Raw genomic sequence first — 6,150 nt, 5'->3', positions numbered from 1 at the left:
GGGATGGAATTGATGCAAAGAGAGTAGCATCATCTGCAGATGCAACAAGATTGTTTTTTAGGCCAAACCACATGTCATGTGTATACAGTATGAATAGTAATGGACCAAGAACACTGTATATATATATATATATATATATATATATATATATATATATATATATATATATATATATATATATATATATATATATATATATATATATATGATTGTAGGATAAAATGTTGAGGTACATAATGTCGACGGACATAATCTCGCTGGACAGAACTTCGACAGGCATGATGTCGACAATTGTACAAGTAGCACAAAATGTCGGAATAAACAAACTTTACTTTACAGTCAATTGTATTTCATTGAATCACAAGAGGGCTTAATTGTAGAGCTACAAATCTATTAAAGAGTTGCAAAAAAATATAATTACAAAGTTTATATATAAAAAACTACATGATTCTAAACAGTGTTACAAATTATTAGCAACTGCTCTCAAAAGGTTTATCCCTTAACCGGGTTGAAGGTTTGTGACTAGGTTCTTCAATTTTATGTTCTTCCTTCCAATTTCTCTTACACTGATTAGTTGAGCTAACAACATTTCTGTATTTACTTGTTTATTTTCCAGTTTTTTTACCAATTATTCTAAAGATGGATGCCTAATTACTATTATTCTGTTAAAAGCATTATGTCACCCTTCAAGTGCATTATTCGTGCGTAGCGAGTCATCTGCGACACGACTATGAACTGACCAAAGCTTGATTTCAAAGTAGGGTTTACGTCGTCGTCCACGTTGAACTACACCTAACCAAGTCACCTCAAAATACGCCAGAAATTCGTCAAAAACATTCTATTTCTTCTGTTAGTGACCCAAGAAGCTCTTTAAAAGAAGCCTGCACATAATCAGAGGGAATAAATGCTAATGCTTGAAATTGTTTTATGATGAATGCATTACTATTATCAGTATACTAGGACAGTAATCCCAACGATTGGATTTTTCACCACAAACATTGACCAAAATAGAAAAAATTGCCCATAAGTACAAGCATCTGGATATATATTCCTTATACTATTAATAACGGCTCTTCCGAAATCAACACTGATTGAGGTTGAGTTCAGATTACGGTTTTCCCAAAAATAAAAAATGAACTCGTAATATTGCTCCTCTTTTTTGCTACTAAGACAATAAACCAATGATAGTGTTTTGTTTTTCGTAACAAGGGCATGAATAGTATATGATCACTTCCCAATAGGAAGGGAATCAAATGGCATATCTCAAAGCCAAGTAGAAAAGGATTCCAACATTCTTAAATTTTTAGACGTTGAGTAAATACTTATATACTCCCTTCCGTATAACCAAAAAAGTTTCTCCTCTTATAGATGTCGTCAAATCATCTTCATTGATATTGCGTTGTCGCTTAATTGTGCGCGCAATTGACTTCCTCTTTGCCAAAATCCCACACACATGTATTGAAATGTTTGCGGTAGCATTATGAATTATATTAGATGGAAAATCTTCTGTAGCGCTAGCCATGTCTTTTATTTTGTTTTGGATTTTTAAAGCATCACATCTGAAAATATCGGGCAAGGTGAGAATGGCTTACAAAGGAAATTACATTACTGTTAGAAGTAGTTACTCGCCCACTACAATATACACGTTTTTCACATCGCCACAAGATCCTATCCTCCTTTCGCTTGTCTACTACATAGGCATATCCTTCGTAAAGAAGTTTTTTTTGCCGCATTTGTTCGATATCGTTATTTCCATTATGCATATATATATATATATATATATATATATATATATATATATATATATATATATATATATATATATATATATATATATATACACATTTATATTTCCTGTCACACGCAGGAAGGTGGCAGAGAGTAGTAGGTTGGCTAAAGCATTATTGGATACTTTGACTGGCTGGCCGGTAATGCATTGGATCCCTCTTTTTGGTTAAGGCTTATGTTTTCCTTGCCTAAACATTCACCGAATAGTCTGCCCTATTCTTTAAATATTCTCGTCTTACCTCATACACCTGACAACACTGAAGTTACTAAATACTTCTTCGCTTAAGAACTTAATTACTGTACTGTAATTGTTCAGTAGCTACTTTTCTACCAGAAGCTCTTCTAGGATACTCCAAAATCAAACCATTGTTATATAGTCTTGAGTAGTGATATAGCTTCTGTCCTATGGTTTTCCACTGTCTTGGGTTAGAGTTCTCTTCCTTGAGTATACATTCGGGCACAATAATCTATCCTACTTTTTTTCCTTCCTCTTGTTTTTTTTTAAATGGTGTGTTGGGCAGGCTTATAGAAGGGTGTACCAACCGAGTGTCACACGATCGTACATAGTTCATTTTGGGTATATATATTATGCTTGTATCTTCGCTCTTCCCTCGCACTAAAAAGAACCTGAATAAACATGCCTATTTTTTCTCAACGGTAACGGTGTCGTTTTTTAACATGAAATTTCCTGTTGCATTGAGCTTTTGTATATAAAGGAGAGTGTTCTATAATAAACTCACTCAGTTGCTTTCATCCTTGGTTTATCAAGAGGTTGTCTTTTCCATATCTGATTCTATTTCTTCTCAGAACCATCCATACTGTCCTCTATTTAGTTGAAGTGGCTATCTTTGAGGGTATTTAGCTTTGCATAATTTTTATCGGCTCCTACATGTTGACCAGTTTTTACGATCTTTTTTTCTCTAGTCTATGGGTTTGTTCTATTTGTTATCATTCTTGTTGATTTAGTTTATAAGTATGATGTCTCTTTATCATTATCATTCATTCTTATGCTGTCTGGAGACACTGAGTGAAATCCGGGACCAGTACATTCTAGATTTCGACAATGTCGTCTGCTGTATTGCAATATTCGGAATCTTCATGTAAATATTCAAGATCTTACAGTTGCATCCAGGCAGTTCAATCATCTTTTGTGCTCATAAACTTTGGTTTCTAATATGAGGCACTCATCTGAGCTACTTGTAACTGGTTTTAAGAAGCCAATAATGCTGAAACGTGATGCCATCCCTAGGGCCAGGGGAATGCTGGTGTATATTAGGACTGAGTACCATGCTTCTCATAAATCCTTCTATGAATGTGGATGTCATGGGATTTAAGTAATAAAAGTTTGCGGCAGACATAACAACTATTTGTGTTCGATCTACCGTAATCCAGACATGGAGAATTCTATTCTCGATTGTCTTCTTACCAATATGGCTAAGATAAAAGAAGATGATAGAAAGACCTCTTTTGTCTCTGTTAGTGATTTCAATGCTCACCATAGGAACAGGTTAAGTTCTGTTTCTCCTACTGAATGCCATGGCTTAAGAGCTTTAAACTTTTTCTCTGAATCAGGCTGTGAGCAAATCATAAGTGAAGCACTACAGGTCTGGTAACAGCTAGAACCTCGTATACACCGACTCCCCTGTCTTTATAACAAGTAAGGTTGGTTTTCCAGTCGGGACATCTGATCATGGCTTGATTTGATTGGTAGTGAAGACTGAGCAGCCAGTCCCTGATGTATCTTACTCATTTAACATTTATATGAAATCTCATACAGAATGGAATGGGAACGTTAATGATCTTTTGGGCCTGAGTTGGTCACAATTGTATAGTAGTGTTGATCCTGTTGTCCCTCTGAATGAGAATCAAGTCAACATTATTAATAGGCACATCACATCTTGTGTGCTAAGGAACAGAGTCATGCCAATCCATGGTTAAATGATGATTGTAGACGTGTTTATTTCGAGAAGCAGGAGGTCTATCATCTTTAGAAGAGTAACAGATCAGATTTGACCTGGAATAACTATATTCAGCTTAGAACTTTTGCTCAGAATGTTTATGCTGGAACTGAAAAGGAATATAATCTAACCATACAAAAAGCCCCCTTTCGTACAAACCAGAAACATAAGAGGTTGATTACTCCTAAATCTATACTGTTTGGTGTAGATGCAACAAATCTGCCTTAACTTAAACAAGATGGCTCAGCCACTCACTGTCCGAAGGGAAAGGCAACCCTTTTGGCTTAAGTGTTTGACAGTAAGCAGAGTGGTGAGAAACTCGAACTTCCTCATTCCTATTTTCCTGGGAATGAAGTACCTAGGTTAGCTTTTTGATCTCGTGAAATTAAAGCTCTGTTGGTGGAATTTGATGCTTATGGGCACCATAGCGTGTATAGGAAAGTGATATCTAGTGTTCCACAGGATAGAGTTAATGGCCCACTACTTTTCATAATATATACACATGATATGTGGCTTAGCCTAGAAAACCAGCTTGTTGCATATGCAGATTATGCCACTCTCTTTCTATCAATTCCACCGCCTGAATGTAGATCTGGGGTTGCTGAATCCCTTAATAGTGATCTAGCTATAATTAGTGCTTGGTGCAAATTAAGGTGTATGAAGTCGAACCCTAACAGAACTCAAAATATGATTATAAATAGTTCGAGGACAGTATCTCCTCAAAATTCAGATCTCACCATTGATTATGTTTCTTTAACTTTGCATGACTGTCTTAATATTTTATGTGTGATTCTCGATAGAATATTTATTTTTGAGAAACACATAAGGTCTATGTCTTCTTCAATTGCATAAAAAAATTGGCTTATTGAGAAAGTCTTTTAAGATTTCCTTTGATCAATCTATTCTGAAGAAGTTTTTTGTTTCTTTCATTCTACCTTATTTTGAGTATTTTTCTCCGGTCTGGTCTTCAGCTGCTGATTTCCATCTTACTTTGTTGGACAGGAACTTACGGTCTATTAGATTTCTTATTCTTGATCTAGATATTAATCTTTGGCACCATAATTCTATTAGTTCATTATGCATGTTGCATAAGAATTTTCATAATTCTGACCATCCATGATATTCAGATCTTCTTGGAGAGTTCCTTCCTGTTCGTAATACTAGGCATGCAGTCAGGCCTTCCCCATCTGTAGGTTCAATACTACAACGCATTCTGGAAGTTTTATTCCAGCCGCAACCAAGAGTGCCCGAGTGTACCCTCAAATAAGATGTATAAGGAGAGAGGAGAATATTAAAGAATAGGCCAGACTATTAGGTGTGTGTGTGTAGGCAAAGGGAAAATGAACCGTAACCATAGAGAAGGATCCAACGTAGTACTGTCTGGCCAGTCAAAGGACCCCATAACTCTCTAGTGGTAAAATCTCAACGGGTTGCTGGTGCTTTAGCCAGCTACAACCATTCAATAATAATAATAATAATAATAATAATAATAATAATAATAATATTCTACTGGTGAGAGGTAGGTAGTCTGGGAGGTATACTTTGAAAACAAACTCGCCCACAAACTACCGAACAGGTGGTTGTAGTTATGGGAAAGTTTAATTGGAGCGTGCGTGTATATTTAAATATTTAGATGTCACTCCCTATGGCTCGTACACTAGTTCATATATATATATATATATATATATATATATATATATATATATATATATATATATATATATATATATATATGATAAACTGCCGAACCAGCTGGTTGTAGTTATGGGAAAGTTTCATTTGTGCGTGAGTGGGTGTGAGTGTGTGGGCATATCTATATATATTTAGATGTTACTCCTGAGGGCTCATAGTTAGTTAGTTAGTTGTTTATTGACGATAGTTATTACATTTTTATACAGATGCAAATATACATTTCATTTTATATTTCTTACATTCGGTAAATCAAATAAAGGGTAAAGATCCTAAATTAACTAATGATTTTCCATTGTAATCTTTAACTTTCCATCGGCTCTAATGAACTCTAAATGTAGACCTTACCTAAGATCAAACAAAAATTACACTGCAACATATGTTTTTTTTTTTTTTTTTTTTTTTTTTACACTTATTCAGAGTTATATTGAGTAATAAGTTGGGTTACGCAGAATGTATATTTACATAGCTCCTTTTCGTCATTATAGTTCATGCAATCCTCAAAGAAATTAAAGTTAATCTCTACAAAAATTTTCTCCAACGTGCGAGAGCAAAGGGCAATTCAAGATGACATGGATCTCATCCTGCGCATTATATATATATATATATATATATATATATATATATATATATATATATATATATATATATATATATATACGTCATGTATATATATATATATATATATATATATATATATATATATATATATATA

This window comes from Palaemon carinicauda, chromosome 2, assembly GCF_036898095.1.
Source record: "Palaemon carinicauda isolate YSFRI2023 chromosome 2, ASM3689809v2, whole genome shotgun sequence".
Taxonomy (NCBI): Eukaryota; Metazoa; Arthropoda; class Malacostraca; order Decapoda; family Palaemonidae; genus Palaemon; species Palaemon carinicauda.
Note: the sequence above shows the minus strand (reverse complement) of the source record.